Below are 20,548 nucleotides of genomic sequence, written 5' to 3'. Positions count from 1 at the left end.
ATGAGCACAGCAAATGTGTGCTAAATGAATGTCACAACAATCAAGCAGTTACATCACCTTTCAACACAGAGCTTTGGGGTTTATTGTTCTCAGCTACCACCATGACCGCCTGCCCCCTTCACCCTGTCCTCACACATAGTCTCTTGCTAATATCTACTCTGCCTTGAAGCCTCATCTCATCAGTGCTTGATTTATGCCAGAGCCATAGCTGCTCCTTGAGGCCTTAAGCCCCTCCCTGAGGCCCCCTCTGTGCTTCCTTAACACCCTACATTTTGGTCTATCATTATGCTCACTGCATTGAATTATAGTAGCCCATGCTTATAGGCGTCTCCTCACTAGCCCTAAAGTGTCTGAAGGCAGAAACCCTTTCTTCTTCGGGTCTGTCTCCCCAGCACCCAGTATAGTGCCTGGCATAGAGTTGGTGCTCAATAAATAATTAGTGAAATAAAAATACTGTTTTCCTAAGTGGAGATTTGGACCCATAAAGTAGCCCTGAGTGAGTTTAAGAAACAGAAATTGCCATTTTGGGATCAATCGGTATTTGCTGAGTACCCAGTACCTGCCAGGACCTGTTCTAAATATAGGGAGGCATCACAGGAGGAAAAAAAAAATGTAAAAAATGACTCCCATGGAACATTCTAGTGGGAGGAGAGATGATAAGGACTAAATAATTTATGTACTATACCAAGAGTGATATGTGCTAAAGAGGAAACGTAAAAGCAAGCCAGAAGGAGGGGGGTTATGAACGGGGACAGGAGGTACAACTTTCAATAAGACGGCGAGAAGAGCTCTCATTGAGAAGGGAGCATTGGAGCAAAGACTTCAGAAGCCTTCCAGAAACATTTATGAGTCCCTACAAGGAGGAAGGCACCCTGTGGAAGCCTGACATTTCCAAAATAGAGCTTACGCACTAGTGAGAAGATGGTCCCATCAGCCAGAGTATGCTGAATGTGAGAGTACCTGAAATAAAGTGGGATGCCAGTAGCCTGTGTGAATGGAGAACTGACTTCCAACGCTCTGTAACTGTGGCCAGGCCATCCTCACCTTCACCTCTCTTGAACCCTCCCATGCTCTTTTCCACATTGCCTCGTAGCCTTTGAAAGTGCCCACAGTGCTAGGATGGTAACGCTGGAACGTGTACATTTATCTGGAAGACTTAAAAAGTGTAGTCTTCTGGGGTTGTAAGAACCTTGAGGGTATTAGGGGATAACCATTGGTCTAGAGGTGTCTGTGTGCCTTCTCGTCTCAGTAATACACACTGTCGCTGTTGAGTTGGAATTCCTGGAGGAGAAACACACCCAGAAGGCTGGGGAGAAGGTGATTTCAGTTGAACTGTCTGTTGCCAATTCTCATCACTTGGTAATTCGGACTTGGAAACAAACCAGTCTTGGAGCCACACAGCCCCCTGAGGCGTCACGCTGCTATTAATGTGCTGCCTACTTCTCACCACATTCCCTTCTGTGGTGTGCGTTTTGCACACCACAGCCCACTCTGTAGCGTGCAGGCTCCATCCGCAGCCACGTGACTGCCTCCGGCAGTGTCTACAGAAGCTCCCTCTTGATCACCTCGGCAACATGTGCTGAGCACCTCAGCTCACCAGGAGTGGTGCCAGCCATACCAAGTGGCGCTCGTCACTGAAAAGGCCTCCAGTGAAGAGCAGGACTATCCCCGGGTCATGGAAGCCCATGATGAGTTCACATTGCCTGGACAGTCAGCTTCTTACTACATTTCTCATGGAGTGAATTGTTTCGACCACGTTCAATGCCTTGCTTAGCTCATGAGGCAGCATAAATTTCGATTCTGGTTTTGACCCCTCTCCAACGGAAGACTAAAGAGAAATAGTTTCAGTTCTGTGACTAGCAGAGAATCACGTGGATTCCTGAATAAATTTCCCATATAGCTGACTTATGTAGCTGGCTGGTCGAATTTAATTCATGATGACAACTTCCCTGTAAAAGGTTTGAGTTCCCCTTTGAAGTTATAAAAGTGTAAAATTGATGCATGTTTGAAATCTAATGAAGAAAAATCAATCAAGCAGGTGTCTTAGAGAGTGCCCTCTTAGCCTGGGTTCCCCAGAAAGCAGAGCCTGAGACTAAAGCTTAAGTGCAAGTGTTTTATTGGGGAGGGGGAGCCACGGTGCAGGGGTGGGGGCCAGCTGGAGTGAAACAGGGAAGGAGGGGGAGCCAGTGAAAAGATAATGGGTAGTGAAGCAGGCTCCTATGATGGTGATTGTTTGCTGGATTCCGCGGAAAGCCTGAGAAGCTGTTTGACATATGATATAGAACATTCTGTCCAGGGAAAGAAAAAGGGAAGCATTCACCCATTGGCTCCCAGCCACCGTGGGTCCAAGTTTCTCCCCACAGTTTGTTAGCACCCCTGCCCTTTGGGGTTGTGCATGCATGAATACCAAGTGTGTTGTTGGGGTGCCTGCCTCTGTGTCAGCAGAGAAGCCTGGGATGGAAAGATACAGGCACTGAGGTGAAGCAAGCCCCTTGGGTTGCACGTTGTATGAAACTGATCAGAGCCCACACAAAGCTGCTGACTGCAGCAGTAACTAGAATAAGAGACAGGTGGGGCCTTGAGAATATGAAGGGACGTACTAGACATATCCAACACAAAACTGGATGCTTGTGGCTATTTATCATTTATTTATAGTCCTCCTTATTCTAAGAAAGGCATAAGGTTGTTTGCAGCTTGCACCTTGGTGCAGCACTCTGCTGGACCCCTCTTCTAAACCTGGTCAGGAAATGGCAGCAACTTCTCAGGGAGGTGCTGACTATTGCCTTTATTAAAAGCATGGGGATGGTATCAGTGCCAGGCTTGATGTAGATCAGATTTGTATGATGGCTGCTGCTGTTATTTTCTCTCAAGAAAAATTCCCGCCACCAACTCCGATTATAAGTCCTTGATCACCACGTCCCTCTACACACCTCCAGGGCACCCCATCAGGTTTCACCCCCTTCGGCACCACTGTGCTTCTACCCTGCTGACCTCTCAACATCTTTCCTCTCCTGTGCCTGAAAACAAAGCTTCATTGTCAGAATTTTCCAAGCTTGTCAAATCCACAACTTTCAAATGGCTTCTAGGCTTCCTGAATTTAAAGAGGCAAGATTTGGGGTAGGTAAAGATTTCTCAAACAAGACACAAGAAACAATAACCATAATTTTTAAAAGACGGATAAATTGGAATTTATTAATAATTAAGGACCTGTATTCATCAAAAGATACCACTCAGAGGATACAATGACAAGCCACAGACTGAGAGAAGATAGTCACAATGCATATATCTGACAAAGGACTCGTTTCCAGAATATACTTGTATTAGGAAATCCCAAAAATCAGTCAAAGATAGACAAACAACCGAATTAAAAATCAGCAAAATACTTGAACAGGTTTCAAAAAAGAAGATATCCACATGGCCAAAACTCTTGTTTATCGGGGAAATGCAAATTAAAACCACAATGAGATACCATTACTCAGCCAACAGAGTGTTTAAAAGCAGAAAAACAGTCCATGCCAAGCATTGGCAAGAATGTGGAACAACTAGAACTCTCATTTATTGCCAGTGGGAGAGCAAATTGTTACAAATGCTTTGGAAAACTGTCTGTAGTGTCTTCCAGAACTAAATAGAATGTCTGCCCTATGATCTCGTACTTTTACTGCCCTCGAGAAATGAGTGCATATATCCACCAGAAAACATGCATAAGGATGTTTATAGCAGCCTTATTCATGATAAAAATACCCAAAATGTCTCTGACCTGAAGGATGGATGAAAAAGTCTAGATGTATTCACACAACAGAATGCTGCTACACAGCAATATAAAAGAATAAGCTACTCTAGGCAACCTGCATGACTCTCACAATTAAAAATGTAGAATAAAAGAAGATCTTTTTAAAAAGTACATATTTATTATTCCATTTGCATAAGGTTTCGGAGCAGACTAAATGAATCCTTGGTGATAGACGTCAGCACAGTTTTTCCCGTATGGGGTGGGGAAGGTGCTTATTGCCCAGAAAGGGGCAGAAGGGTGCCTTCTAATGTGCTGGAAACATTTTATACTGGATCTGGGAAGTAGTTATTTATGGTGGTTATACTGTAAAAATTCATTGAGCTGTAGGCTTAAGATTGGGCATTTTATATTTGTATGTTATACCTCAATAAAAATAAATTAAGAAGGGACAAGGTTGAGAACAGAAAGTTGATGACCCTCTCCCCTTCCCTCCTGGAAAGGCTCCAAGACCTCATTGTCAAGTGGGAAAGGAGATAGCACCGTGACAAGACTGGAAAATAATTGAATAAAACGTAGACTCAGGAAGCCTGGTCTTCAAATTTTAAGTCTTTACTACTTAGCCATGGAATCCTGGAACTTAACCTATGTAGGCCTCAGTTTCCCAATCTGTAAAATGGCTCAGGATGTCTTGTGTCCTCCCAAATCACAAGATCCCAGTGATGGCCTTCCCGCCCAAGGCCTGTAGGAAGATGCCCATTTTGTGTTGGTTCTGCTTTGCTGGATGACACTGAGGCACACAGAGCCTCAAGCTGAAGAGAGCATAATGCTTGGAACTCTACGCATTCTATTTAGAGCTCTCCCATGGCAGATTGTGCACTGGCCAACACTGCAGTGAGCCCAGCAATGGGTTGCTGCAGTTCCTGTGCCATCACCAGAGGGATAATGAATGTTCTTTCAGGCCCTCACTGAATCACCTCCAGTAATGGCAGGGAAAACCTGCTTCTACCAGTACGTTGCAGTGGTTACTGACATACTTTGGGGATTAATTTGACCTGGGAAACCCAGCTCTAACACTCACTGTCTCTGTGACACTGGTTACATCAGCCCCAAGCCTTCATTTTCTCTAACAGGATAGTCAGTGCCAGTTCAGAGTTGTTGCTGTAAGGATTAAATGAGATATAAAGTATGTCTTAGTGCAGTGCCTCTGTCATAGGCAGTAGTCAATAAAGTGTAGCCATTTTTCTTAGTGCCGACTGTCCCCCATCTATGCTCTATGTTTCAGTTGACATCATGTTTAGTTATAAAGTAGCTTCTTCCTTTCCTAAAGTAGACAGGCAGGAAAGAAACTTAGAAACGCTCTTGCTATCACCAAGGGTCTGTTAAGGTCATTCTGGGTTGCAAACAATAGAGGCTGAAACGCTAGCTTCAGCAAAAAGGGCAATTTATTGAAAGCATGCAGGAACATCTTATGCAATCACGGGAAAAGCTAAACAACGAGCTGGCAGAATTGCAGGAATCAGGACCACCCTGAGGGCAGCAGGGTTTGCAGAGCCTCCCTTGGACGTCCTCTTAATGTGACTCAGCTCTCACGTTTCCCGGTACCAGGACCCAACACATCCCTTAATGCCTAATGCAGCATTCTGACCTCACCTGGCCACACCAGAGCTCTAGGTTTAAAAAAACAAAACAAAACAAAAAAATCCTGCTCCTCCCACAGTCTTCCCCAGTTCAGGGAATCGTACCATCAACCACCCGGTCACTCAGATCCGAAGCATAAGTAGCAGTTTTCCTTGACTGAATTCTTTCCCATACTCCCCGGACTGATTTCAGCTCCGAACTCCACTTCTTACCTCCTCCACGTTAACCTTAGTCCCATCTCCTTTCTTCTGGACACGGAGGTCATTTCCTAACAGATTCCCTTCCCTCCACACTTGCTCTCGTATAATCCGGTCTCTACTCTACTCTCTAGACCACTCAACCAGAGTGATCTTTGGAAACTACAACTTGGGTTATGTTACTCTATGCACAAAATCTTCCAGTGGCTCCCCGTGGCTCTGAGAAAAACATCCATGTGCTTTACCACGGCCTCCATGGCCCCACAGAACTTGACTTACTTGAATTTATCTCTATGTTGCCCACTCCCCATTCATTATACTTCAGGCCACACTGGTCTTCGTTGTTGAGCTTTTCTGCCTGGAATGATCTTCCGTAGATTTTCTACCTGATTGACTTCTTTATATTAGCTCTTCAGAGATGCTTTTCTCACCACCCAACTTGAACTAGCTGCTCCCTTACTCAGTCAAGTCCTCATCACTTCACCATTGTTATATGTTCACCATTGCATGGGATCTAATATTTTCTTGTCTGTTGGTTGTCTCTAGCTCCCAATAGGATGTAAGCTCTAAGAGGATAATATTTTTGTCAGTCTTGTTCAGCAGAACCTAGAACCTTAGTAAGAGTACCCTTACTAAGCACTCAATAAATATTTGTTGAATGAATGAATGAGTGAGGAAATGCATTAAGTTGGTTGTGAAATGTCAAGTGCTAGAAAGGATCTGATTGTCCCAGCGTGGGGGGGGTGGTGTACAATGTCTACCCCTGGACCATTCACTGCTAGCCAAGCTCCCAGGGTTCCTGAGCATGGGCCTGGCATCTGGAGGCCCATCCCTATGTATCTTTGCAACCCTGACAGCCATCCTAAAAAGGCTTCGTCCTCATTTTACAGGTGCAGACACTGAAGCCCACACTGAATAAGGGGCATTCTCAATTATTGAATCCGGTCAATTTCTATGTTAGCAGAATGTGCTTCATCTGTTCTTGTTTAAACATCTCGGCATCTTTGTCTTTTAAAAGCAGTGGTGTTGACTACATGTTGATAAATATTTTCCTTCATCTACACCTACTCTATTTTAGCACTGTTGGAAATCTCATTTCCTCCCACAAGAAAGAAATGTGGCCCAGATTTCCCAGATTTTCACTGTGGGACAAGATGTTTCAGCTTTTCCATGCTAGGCTTTTGGGATTTTTATTCCCCCTTTTTGGCACCTCTGATTTTTTAAAATGAGAATAGAGTCTTCCTGTCCCTTTAGTCACTAAAATCTTAGTTTACATAGCTGTTTTGTTTTATTTTGTTTGGTTTGGTTTTAATTAAGACTTAGCACTAGCTGGCAAATTCTGAAAATAGGATCCCATTTTAGTTTTTTCTTCTAACTAAATAGGAATGTGGTCATTTAATAGTGAAATATGTGCCTACTCTGATAAAAATTCAAATTTGATTTTAGCTAGTTGGAATTTATATACAGCTTTCAGTCTAACATTCCTGCTCACTAATTATTCTACTTTATCTGAATTCCATCCAAATAAATAAATACCATTCCATAGGGTATTTAAGAATAAGTAAAGAATGAAATTTAAAAAGCGTTAATAAATTTTATGTAGTATCTCTAGAGCATATGAAGCAGCGTATTAAGTAAGATTAATTTACTTCTGTTTCCTAGTCTTTTCCCTCAAGGATCTGTGAGTGTTTTCAATAGGGAGTTAGAAGAATTAGAGATAGACAAGAGATTTAGATATAGATATGGTTCTTGTATATTTTAAAGTTTTATGTATTCATTTCTATGATAACAAAACTTTAATATAGCAACTCCATCTTTTTTTGATTAGCGTTTGCATGTTATTTTTCCCCACTCTTTGACTTTAAACCTACATATAGCTTTGTGTTTAAGGTGGACTTCTTGGTGGCAGATAGTTGGGTGTTGCTTTTTTAACCAATCTGATAATCTTTGTCTTTTAATTCATTTGTTTAGATCACTTACATTTAATGTAATTTATTGGTATGGTCAGGTTAAATTCTACTACATTTCTAATTGTTTTCTTTTGTTCCATCTGCTTTCATTTTCTTTTTCTTTTTTTTTCTTTTTTAATGCTGCTTTTAGATTAATTTTGCATTTTTTGATTATTCCATTTTATCTTAACTATTGGCTTCTTTTAATATCTCTTTGTAAAATTTTTACTACTTGCCCTAGAGTTTGCAATATGCATACAATATACACCTTTAATTGATTAGTCTATCTTCATGTATATGATAAAAATGTCATATAATTAAACTTTGGATCTTTGGTATGATTACCTTATAACCAAGTGAGTATTGAAGCTGTCTTTCAGTTTCCATGTTAATATTTTTTGTAATAATTGTATTTATAATAATAATTAATAATAATAATAATAAATAACAACTAGGAACATTTACTAGTTGAACTTTTACGTCGATTGACTCATTTGATCCTTAAAACAACCTGATGTGAGTAGGTCCTATTTCTTTAGCTCCATTTTACAAATGAGGAAGATGAGGCAGAGAGAAGTCAACTAGCTCACCCCAGGTGACAAGGCAGTAAGTGGCAATACTACCTTTATTTTAGCAGAAAAGAATAGCATAGGATTTAATCTATAAAAAGGGGAGGGGAATGAAGGCTTCTAATTTGCTCAAGTTTTCAGGCAAGAAAAGAAGGAAAAGCTGTATTCTCAGGACAGGGTGGTGGTGGCAAGCCACACTGGAACAATGCGCCCAGAAGCCAGCACCGAATGAGCCACTGCAAACTTGAGCTGTATCGATTTTGTAGTTTGTATCTCATTTGAACATTTGTGTGCTTTTAAAAAAAAATTGTAAGGGCTTTAATAAGATAGTTATATACCTAGTTCTACATTCATGCATATTTAAATAACATTAAAATAAAAATGACTCAAGTCAACACTAGAGTCCTTGAGACTTTCCCCCTGTTTATGGACCCTTTGGGTCAAAGGCAGACTGGCCTCCTGAAAGTGATAGCATTGTCTCAGGTTTCCCGATATTGCTGAAGTGTAGGTGAGTGGTTCCAAGGCAAATCAACTTCAAATTGTAAGCTTCATGCAGAAATTCTTGAAAAGAGTAATGAGTTGCTTATATCTGTCCACGTTTTGTTCAGATAACTTTGCTTTACTGTTTTCAGACATTTGTAGGGTCCTGCTAAGAGGCTTCTGAAGGCCTCTGTTTCCAGCCCTGGATCTATAACAAGCAACCCACCATCTTTTTGAGGCTTACTTTTCTCATCTATTAAATGGAGATGGGACCTACCCTGCAAGGTTATTATGATATTGAATGAGATAAAGCAAATTAAATATTTGATATAGAGTAGGTACCCAAATTGTAACGTTATTATTGTTGTTGCTGAGAATAATCCTGCATCTTCTCTGTGATGAACTACAAGCTCTGAAAGTGTTTGTACTGGAGAGACCAGTACGGTTGCTCTTGAGAGCCTTGTGCATTGATAATGTAACCCTGAGGAATCAGCTTTCATAGCTGCACTACACTTATGTTTGGATGATGTTTTTGGTTTCTGCTATAGACAATGTTTGGGTTCCCCCTCAGCCCCAGATTCATTTGATGAAACCTAATTCCCAATGTGATGGTATTTATTCATGAGAATTTGAGGAGGTGCTCAGCATGGAGGCCTCATGAGTGGGATTAGTGCCCTTAGAAGAGACCCCAGTGAGCTCCTTCACCCCTTCTGCCATCTGAAGACACAGCAAGAAGACAGACCTATCTATGAACCAGGAAGCAGACCCTCACCACGCACCACGTCTCCTGGCACCTTGATTTTGGATTTTCCAGTCTCTAGAACTGTGAGAAATACATTTCTGTTGTTTATAAGCCACCCAGTCTGCCATACTTTGTTATAGCAGCCTGAACGGACTAAGACATTTCTACTCCTTTTTAAGTTGGGTAACTTTTTAAAGAGCATATTCAACTGTGATTAGTTTGTGTGATATTTACTGAAGTGAGGGAGAATCTACTGCATTGTGAAAATTGAGCGATAGGCAGAGAATAAAGCTCAGAATCAACAAGCCCACGCCAGACCTCTGGGACTGGGGTGCCTGGCTTGCTTGATATTGCCCTCACTGCTGCCCCCAGCCTGACAACATTATTTGTAATCAATTGAAGGTGGACGTGGTACTACTGCCCTGCAATGAGCAACATCTATGACACTCACGTAAAATCAGTTGTGTTTACAACTAGGAGTAAAAGTCAACTGCGTTGGGAAAGCATGTAAAATATCTCACAGTATCGAAGGCAAGGTAATTTATAAATGAATTATTTTTAGTATTTTTATTCTCTTGTGACCTGCTGGGAGGACAATTGGCTTTTGAAACCACATGCTAATGTTAGGCACAGCTGTCATTAAGTAACAAAACAGGCTTTGTAATACAACTTACATATTAACAACTGTCTTCTGGTGTGTGTGGGACCTTTGGGGCTTGACTAAGGCTTCCAAGCCACCTTGACTTTGGTGGAATGTTGAGCAAGTGAAATTTGTTGCCAGGTCTTCCACTTCTACTTTCACTCATGTTGTTCCCCTGTTTGGGGGAAGTCCTTACCTCAGTATATTATTTTAGTTCTTTCCCTGTCCATTCTCTCTATAAAATGTTTTCAGGCTAAAAGAATTATAGCCAAGTGATTCTCACAGAACACTAGAATTTATTCCTTTATTGTACCTACTTTTAGCAGGAAACATTTTGAAAATGTATTACATACTTCTCTGTCTTAATAAATAGTATAAATTTTTTAAAAATGGAGTATTCTTATCAACTCCAAGAATTAGAGACGGTTATCTCAGTTTCCATTAGAATAATTAAATCCATAGTGGTAAATGTTTTAGAATGCACAGACAAGTTCACACTTAATTTGGCCCTTCGGGGAATCTGAAAAAAAATACATGTTCTCTGCCTTTGCCTATGGGAAAGTCTAGCTCTTCTTAGCATTTTGCCTCCACATTACTTTTTGGGGCGGGGTGGTGGGGGGGGAGTGATTCTATCTGTCTGGACTGTTCAGTTCAGTAGTTATCAGACTTTGGGTGGTTAGCACTTCTACACCCTCCGGGAGGTAAAGGAGAGGCATTGATTGTATAAAACCCTTTCACCATTCCAGGCCTAAGGAGCTGTGCTCTGATTATTCCCTTTCTGAGAATAGCTTCACTCTTCCTCCTTCCTGCTGAAGTGACATGAGCCTGTATCTTCTCATCTCAAAGTCCTGGCAGAGCCCATGCTGAGCCAATCAGTGTCTGCTGAACCTTTGCACTGCAATCCTTTCTTGCAAAATTGGATGCCCACTGAGGTGGCTGCTGCAGTGAGAGGGTGCCAGTTCTGCAGAGCTGTGCAAGTTCAGGACCAGGCCCTTAAAACTTAATAAAAGGACATTACAAGTAGTACCGAGCCTTTATGACGAAGTTCTCTTGAGAGTTCAGAAATAAGGGAAAAAAATGTAGAAGAGTTTTCACTGTAAAGAGATAAAATGAAGAAGGAATTTAAAGTATTTTGGGTGGATGCGTCAGCATGTAATGGAAAGAGACAGGATTTGACTTCTTGAAGGCCTGGCTTTAAATATTCTCTATGTAACTAGTTACCTATGTGGCCAGTCTATTAAAAGCAGAAATTGGTAGTGGGAAAGATTTACAGGAGACATATTTTTTTTAACTTACTGCATGAGAAAATGCTTCAGTGTTGGAATGAATCTTGTCGTAGGTTGGGAATTTCACTATGCCATTTATCTTTTCCTGGAGTTTTTCAGAACATCACAGAATGTTCAGAGAATATTTATGTACAAATAAGAGGCCAAATGGTGGGTCAGATGGCCTCTGGGTATCATATAACTTTATTTCATGCTGCTATTCCTCCATCTGTTAGGATTTAGTTTTTAATGATTTATAGTGACATAAATTATTTAAAAATTTTAAAATTTATAATAAAATATGAACTTCAGTTCGATACAAAGAATTATGCATTAAGGAAAGAAAGAGAAATGTAAACATCTGTTTGTCTTCAAAGGTATCTTCAAAGTTAGATGGGATCTACTGAGGATTGATTAAGCCTTTTGCCTAGTGTAATTATTTCTAAGTGGAAAGGGAATGTTTGATCCCAAAATATGCCATCAGAGAAAGCAACAAGAAGTGTCCTCAGGTGACATGGCATTGGCGAAGTCTTTACTACATTCCAGGGAATGGCCCTCCATTTTTTTGATTAAACAAGCCTGCTGTTATCAATATTCCAAGAATGACTCACTCTCTTTGGGCAACATACAAATGCATGAGAGACTAATGTGTAAACCAGAAAGCCATTTCACTAACTTGCAGTGAGAAATAAAACGACAAAAGCAACCAGGCATTCACATGCTCTGACCAGTTCTCTATGTAGGGAGATCAATATGGCAGGCCAAAAAATAATCCCAAGATTGCGTGGTGATTATAGAACCAAAGCAAGATCTGTGTGTTTAACGGCTTAGCGTTATGGCTACTGTTTTAGTTTGCTAGAGCTGCCATAACAATGTGCCATAAACTGAGTTGCTTACAAAACAGAAGTGTATTATCTTAAAGTTCTGGAAGCTAGTAGTCTGAGATAAAGGTGCCCACAGGGTTGGTTCTTTCTGAGGGTTGTGAGAGAGAACCTGTTCCATGCCTCTCACCTAGTTTCTAGTGGTTTGCTGGCAATCTTTGGCATTCCTTGGCTTGAAGAAGTATCATCCCAATACCTGCCTTCGTCTTCATGTGGCATGAAGTGTGTCTGCAGATGTCTGTCTCTAAATACCCCGTTTTTATAAGGATACTAGTCATGTGGGGTTCAGGCCTATCTACCCCCATGACCTCATTTCAACTTGATTACCTCTCTAAAAATCCTCTCTTCCAAATAAGGTCATATTCTGAGGTTTTGGGGTTAGAACTCCAAAACATGTTTTTTTGGGGGGAGACACAATTCAACCCATATAACTGTCATGTATCCTTTTCTGTATCTGAGGTATACCTGCGGGAGACCCCAGCCCCTACGCAGTGCTGAGAGCCCAGCAGACCTTTGCCAGTTCTTATGGGGCATGCTGTTTGACAACATTTTGAAAGCAACAACTTCCGATATGTTCAAGGTTATATCCAGGGCTCCAGATTGGGGGGCACTTTTCAGTTACATGTCTTACTGCCTGGCTACTAGGTGACTTTCCACAATGTCATCTTTAAAAGAACTCCTGATTGTTAAGTTTTCTTTTGGGGGGTGGAGGGCTTGCTTTTATCCTTGTAAAATCAATTTAAACAATCCTATTCTATTGCACATTTAGGTGGCTTTCAGTGTCTCATTATAAACAACACTTCAATAATAATGCCTAACATTTATTGAGTGCTTTCTCTGTTCCAGGTACTACTCTAAAATATTCTCCATCTATTAACTCATTTTTCATACTCATGACAAGATAAGAGGCCAGTTCAGTATCATTCTCATTTTTTCACAGACAAGGAAACTGAGACCCAGAGAGATTCAGTGTGATTGAACTAAGATTTGCATGCAAGTAGTTGAGCTCCAGAGTCCGTGTGCTTGATTGAGTACTGAGACATATATCCTCTCCCTGCTTCTTAGCTGTGTGATCTTCGGCGAGTCATTAAGTTAAGACAATATGTAAAAATGGGGATAATAACAGGTCATACCTCATAAGATTGTTTGCGTCTTAAAACAATAACTGCCATATAGTAAGTGCTCGACAGGTATTAACAAAAACAAGCCCCTCCTCTCCATATGTTTCCCCCCACCTCAAGTGGGGAGACAGGATTACACACCCAGACAGTCTTACTCTAGGGCATTCTTACCATTGCACACGAGTTTTCCTTATAGTCAGTAAGAATTGCTGTTAATAAAAATTGGCCCCATTTCTTTACATTATCTTTCTTCTTTCCTTCCTGTTTCACCCGAAGAAATATTTCTTCATTGGCCTAAGATGACACTTGTGTCTGGACCTTCTCCCCTGCAGCCTTCCTGCGTTCATCACTATCTTTCTTGCACCTGACTCTTCAAATCTTCCCTCTCTCCTGGCTCCTTTCTTTCAATCTGCAAGCGCGCTCAGGTTGATTTCATCCTAACAACAGATGCCATCCTGAAGACATGCTCCTTCTGGCATTTCCCATCTTGTTTCCTTCTCTTCACTGTTAAGGGTCTTTAAATAGTAGACTGCGTTTTCCTCTGCTTACTCGTCTCTTTTCAACTCACTGCAAACCTGCCTTCGTCCTCTGCCTATGGAAACTGACTTTGCTTACTCCCACCTCTGGTGGACATGCTCAGTCCAGATCTTGCCCCCTCCTTAGCTTTCACACAGGTGACCCTTCTTTGCTTCTTGAAATGCATTTCTTCCTGGGCTTCTGTCAGGCTCTTCTTTTCTGGTTTTCTTCTCTTCTCCAGCTACCGCTCATCTTCATTGTCATCTTCTCTTCTCCCGTTCTTTCCTTCAGTGTCACTCTGCCCAGGTGCTGTCCTTAGCCAGCACTCATCTCGCTGCCCCTTGTCTCATATTCTGAGTTCAGATTTCCCATAATCCTTACAACTTCCAGATTTGTCTGTTAGGCCCAGGTCTGTCTCTTGAGGCTCAGATCTGTAGAGGGAACGTAACATGTTTATTGCTTATATGTTTATTAGACATCACCGCGTGGATAATTCCAAAGGCATAGCAAACAAAACAGGTCCAAAGTGGAGTGTCTCTTATCTTTATTCCTGCAAATCAGCTGCTCCCCTCAGATTCACCAAGGACCTGGGAGCCACCCATGTGTCTTCCTCCTGTTCCCCTATTCTAAACAATGTGGATTTTTCTGAGGATTCTTCCTCCTGGATGTTCTTTGAAGTCTTCTTTTCTTCTCCATGCTTCTGCCATGAACTTGGCCCAGGCCCACACCTATCTCTTTGGGATTACAACAGCGGCCCCTGAACGTGGCTTTCCTGTCTTCATTCTCTGTCACCCTCCAGTTCAGCCTCCACATCATAGAAAAATTAATATCGCCTGTCTTAAAAATAACTTTAAAATATAAAAGCGATGTATGCTTATGCTATTATCCTTAAGCCTTGGAAAACTTTGAGAACATAACAAAGAAAATTAAAAAGTTTTTCAGTATCTTAAAACTCAGGTATAACCATTATAAATATATTGATACATTTCCTTCCAGTTAAGAAAAAGCATGTGTAATTTTTCTAATCATCATTGGGATCATGTCCCATGTATTAATTTATTGCTTGATTTCTTTATACAACATATAGTGTATTATCCTATATCATTAAAAATTAATTTAAAATGTTATTTTAATGACCACAGTGTAGTCTAGAAAATGAAACAAATGAGCCATAATTTAACCACTTCTCTATTGTGGAGCATTTGGATTGTGTCCATTGTCTTTTATCATTTTAATTAATACTAAGTGAAAAACTTTGGGCTTTAATCGGTAACTCCTACCTCTTATTGTTTCCTTGGGATCAGTTGCTGGAAGTAAAATTAGTGGATTAAAGAATATGAGTATTTTTGAGGTTTTTGATACATTTTGCCCAATTGTTTTCCAGTTACTAGGGAACAAATTATTCTGTCTGTAGTGTATGCCTCACTCACATGTGCCAGAATGGAATGTTCACATTTAAGTAATATATTTTGTGAGTCAGTAATTGAAAGCTGAAACTCTGGTATTTTCTAAATAAAGTGGAATGTGTTCTCATATGTTTATTAGTTATAGCTATTTGTTATTCTGTGAATAGCAAATTCATGTGTTCAGTTTGTTTTTATATTAAGGTTTTAGTTATTTTATTATTATTATTATTATTATTATTATTCATGAATGAACAGTCATTCTGCAATGTAAGCCTTGCTTAAAGATCCTTCATTGTTCCCTATACATCTCAGGGTGAAGTTAAAATCCCCTAGCTTGGCACAAAAGGCCTCCCATTATCTTGCCCTTCACTGCCCTTTCTGCACCAAGAGGCACACAATACACTACAGGCTATTCTGAACTATTTCCAGTTCTCAGAATAATGTATTTGTTCTTTATGCCTCATGTCTTTTCAACGTGCTCTTTTATCCTGCCCAAATCACCATTCTCTACCTGCCTGCTGTTTTGCCTCGCAAACTCCCGTTCACCTTTGAACTCACTCAGAAATTACCTCCCCCAGGTGGGAACTGCTCTTCACCTCTTGGTCTGAATTATGTGTCTCTTTTTTGTGCTCTTATAGCATCTGGGAAAGCCTCTGTCATAGCCATCACTCCACCATGTTGTCTTTCCACAAAGAGGGCAAATCTGCCCTAAAAATAGCTAGCAGATATAAGATACTCCATAATGGCTGAAGAAATAAAGGGAAGAATGAATGAAGCTGTTCTCTCCATCTAAAAAGAGTTGTATTTGTCCAGGAAGTTTATTCCAGTTTGAATTTCTTATTTGAATATTATAATAATAGGTTTTGGCCCTTACTCTGTCCAAGTAGGTAGAGCTACAGTATTTTCTAACTTATTAAAGCCACTATATATAGTAGAATGTATGGTTATCATACATCTAGTGTCTATATTTCCTCATGAAGTTGTTGGAAAAAATTATTTGGCATGGATTTATCTCTCAAATTCATTTACTATTAAGCACAAAGAATTGGAAATTGTAAGTACCTGTGTTCAGTTATCATAGCCTTTGGTTTCTCACCTTAATTCTAAGAAGAACATAGTGAGATGCTGAGGACACAGAGAATGGCAAGATGGCAGGATGATGGATGGATGGATGGATGGATGGATGGATGGATGGATGGATGGGTGATGAATGGATGGAAAATAGATCTAAATTATACTTGTTGAGTGGAGAACATGTTCATTTGGAAAAGATAAATTTATCTATTGCCTTAGTCCAGTCAGGCTGCTATAACAAAATACCATAAACTGGGTGGCTTATAAACAACAAATATTTATTTCTCACATTTCAGGAGGTCCAAGATCATGGTGTGAGCAGATTTGGTATCTGGTGAGAGCCCACTACTTCCTGTAACCTCATCAGAACAAAACTTTTCTCATGATTATTTTTATAACTGGCAATTTGTACTTCTTAATCCCTGTCATCTTCTTTACCCATCCTGGTCAATAATTTGTAATAATTTTGTATGGTGTCAGATGGGTACTAGGTTATAGAGAGAAGAACCGTCTTCTCTCTGTAACCTCACATGGCAGAAGGAGACTAGGAGCTCTGTGGGGTCTCTTTTATTATGGGGCCCTAACCTCATCACAAGGGTTCCACTCTCATGAACTAAGCCCTTCCCAAAGGCCTCACCTCCTAAGACCATAATATTGGACATTAGCTTTCAACATATGAATTTGGCGTGGACACAAATATTCAGACCATAGCGTTCTATTATCTAAGAATGGTTCTATATCATTTCAGCAGACCATTGAGGTTCAATTAAATTACATTCTAAAATAAAAAATAGTAAGTGCACCTCCAAAAGGGAAGTTGACAAAATTGTATTGTATATTTAAGGCAAAATAGTAATAATAATAATAATAAACTCCCAAGAATCTGTCAAAGGGTAGCATAATAAGAACATCACCAAATGAATTAATTATATTAAGAAACCAAGATTCCCATTTTAAACATATTTGTCTTGGAGGAAATTGAAATAATAATTGCATGCCTATAATTTAGTTGATGAGTTGTCTTAATGATTTGGAAACCAACCAATCTTTCAAGTACAGAGTCGGCCATGTTCATCAGTGCTCATAGCCTCGCCTCTTAGTAGCTTTCCAAGCGCTACTTTTTTATCTTCTCTTTCCTATAGCACAGGAAAGAACTGACATTGGCATCATACCCGTTGCCTGACTGACTAATCACAATTTAGTGTAATAAGTTTGCTGATGGGATACAGACTAATTACAATTTAATGTAGGAAGTTTGCTGATGGGGCCATTTCAAGAAGTATTTGCATTTTAAGCCTTTTAATTTCAGCTTTGGAGAACTTTTAGACATCAATAAGCAACTGGAAAGATCTGAGCTATTATTGCTGATTGCTGAATACTATCTGCTCATTCATGCCTCTGTGCCTTTGCAAGTGCTGGTCTGTCTGCGTAAAATACCATTCAACACTTCAACGCCCCTCCCCATCTGCTAGTGAGTGATTCCTCATGGATAAAGAAAGTATGTGTGCCACTGTATAATTAGGGTTGCTTCTAAGGTATGCTTAGGGCACAGTGAAGCTGCATTTCAGGGACAGGTATATCCTTAGAAGACATTGATGAAAAGACACCTAGAAAAGTATGGCTACTGAATTGCAGAACATGTCTGGTTATGAATTGAAAAGCTTTTTTGTTTTTGTTTTTGTTTTAAGTTTTTAAAAGGCCATAAAGTGTTTTGTTGTTGTTTTAGTTTGTTATTAATTTTTTTCAAATTATTATATTTTTCAATTACAGTTGGCATACAATATTATATTAGTTTTAGGTGTATAACATAGTGATTAGACATTTATATACCATACAAAGTGATCACCCTGATAAATCTAGTACCCATCTGACACTACACATAGTTATTACAATATTACTAACAGGGATGGGTGAAAAAGGTAAAAGGGATTAAGAAGTACAAATTGTCAGTGATAAAAATGGTCATGGGAAAAGTCTTATTCTAATTAAACATGACCTAGTCTATGGCAGAAAATATAAAATCTACGGTGCATTTTTTTGTGTAAATGTATTTTAGTTATTAAGAAAAAGACACAAAGTATCATTTTTTGTCCTTCTTAACTCTAAGGTTTTAATCCGAGCACTGAAGTGCCTGGAGGGGTCATCTCTGAAGCTAATGGTACCTAATTGAGGCTCTGAAGGCAGCCTTTGCTCCTGTCCCTGGGCCGTTGTTACTCCAAAACAGCCTCATTTCACACCACCAGGCCCTCAGCCTAATGAATACCTACTCGTTCCTTCTCCTCATGTTCCCTCACCCCTTCCCTTTCTCCTACCCTTCTTGCTTTTATTCAAAAAGCACAAATAACATTAGTGAAAATACAGGTTAATTATATTTAATGTCTTTCAGTTTAGCTGGATTCAGCATTTTCTTTTTAGTCTGTTATTGAGTTTTTAAGATGTAAATAAAAAGACCTCTTAGAAACACACTGATTAAATGTCTCCTTCTAATTTTATCATTAAAAGTCTTCGTGTGTTCTTCTGCTCTTTGCTAGACCTCAGCGAGCTGCCTTTAACTTCCCCGGAATCTTTAGCTCTTTCGACGCCTGAACTTCAGCTTGTCCATCGGGTGGAGGGTGTAATCTGGCCACAGTTACTGAGCAGTGCTTTGTGGACCAGTTCTGGTTGTTCTCTCCTTGATGCTTTTAGGTCAGGGGTTGTGACGAAATAGTATAATATCAATTTTCCCATTCCCCATGAGTTTTAATCAGGATTGCGAGTTCCATCCAGAAATGTCATTATCTTGCTCAAAGTAGGGTTGACCCTTGAGCAACATGGGTTTGAACTGCAGGGCCCACTTATGTGTGGGTTTTTTTCCAATAAATATACAGTCAGCCCTCTGTATCTCCAGGGTTTCAAATCTGCAGGTTCAACCACGCGTGGATCATAAACAGTATTTCCCATCTGTGGTTGGGAATTGTGGGTACAATGGGCCTACTGTATGCATTGTTTTATGACATTTTATATATGGGGCTTGAGCATCCATGGATTTCGATATTAAGGGGATCCTGGAACCAATCCCCTGCTGATACCGATGGATGACTATAGTTAAATTTGAGGGTAGTCAAAAGTTACATGTGGGTTTTTAAATGTGTGTGTGTGGGGAGGAGGGGTGTCACCATCCTAATCCCCAGCTTGTTCAAGAGTCAACTATAATTTTACTTAAATCTTATCGTCATGATCTTGATACTATACTTTCTCATACTTACTGGATAAGATATAGTTCTTTTGCTCAGGCTTCCATCTTCATGTTTTTAGTCATATATTTTGACTAATGCCTATTAACTTGACAGCACCATATTAATACTGCTATAATGTTTCATTTTCCTCTACACTTTTCCTGAATTTGAGAGATAGATTTTTTTATTTTTTTTTGGATTTTTTCTTTATTATTTTAGGCACAACGATTTACTGATATTTAAGATTATTCTGGAACAGTAATTTATAGACAATTTAAAGGTGACTGAATAACATGAGAGGGGGAGAAAGAATTCAGTGCTGCAGTTTCATCTGTCACTAAACAGAACAATAAACCAACAGGAGACAAAGTAGCCTCCTGTACGCTTTGTTCCAATTAGTCTTTCTGTATTTTTCTGTTTTTCATCATTTAACATGTCAGCATTGACTTACCATGTTTACTGCACAAGATATCATGATTAATTCCATGTGTAAAATTGGAATTTCTTTCCTCCTTTGCATTAGTTCATGATTGTCCATGTTTTTCTTGCATATTTCAGTGTGCTTGATGGATAAAATCCTGTACTAGGGTACAGGCTAAGGCATTGTAGAAAGAAAACTAAAGATGTAGTTAGGTAGAAGTGTTCTTTTTTGCACAATAATTCAGAGGTAACTGGCAGTCCACGGTGGGTCAATAGCTGTGTTCTGCAGTGTCATCCAGGGATCCCCACAGCAAGGCCTGCCATGTTCCATACATGGCTTCACCTCTGACTTCAAGGTGGCTGACTGTTCCAGTTTTCTCCACTTTCCAGTGTAGGGGAAGGAAAAAGATGAAGTAGAGGACAACCAGCTTTCTTTAAAAATGAGATTGAGAAGTTGCATGCATCACTTCCACTTTCATTTCATTGGCCCAAATTTAGTCACGTGGCCATACTTAGCTGCAAAGGAGATTGGGAAATGTAGTTTTTAGATTTGGGAAATGTAGTAGCCATGTTCCCAGATCCTCAGCATTAGAATCCTAATCATCCAGCATTAGAATTCTCTTACCAACCTCTATTTATCCAAGGTTAGAGAGGGTCTAGAAGGTATGTGAACTCAAGACCTGCTTCACATGTGGGCAATGGGGA

The 20,548-nt window shown here is 40.0% G+C and overlaps 1 protein-coding gene across 6 annotated transcripts in view; it reads left to right on the top strand.

Annotated features, from left to right (window-relative positions):
* Positions 1-20,548, top strand: part of RCAN2 (regulator of calcineurin 2) — a 246,312-nt gene that overhangs the window by 166,386 nt on the left and 59,378 nt on the right. The gene's annotated exons all lie outside the window — the stretch shown is intronic.

This window comes from Rhinolophus sinicus, linkage group LG05, assembly GCF_036562045.2.
Source record: "Rhinolophus sinicus isolate RSC01 linkage group LG05, ASM3656204v1, whole genome shotgun sequence".
Lineage (NCBI taxonomy): Eukaryota > Metazoa > Chordata > Mammalia > Chiroptera > Rhinolophidae > Rhinolophus > Rhinolophus sinicus.
Note: the sequence above shows the minus strand (reverse complement) of the source record. Positions and strands in the feature narration are given on the sequence as shown.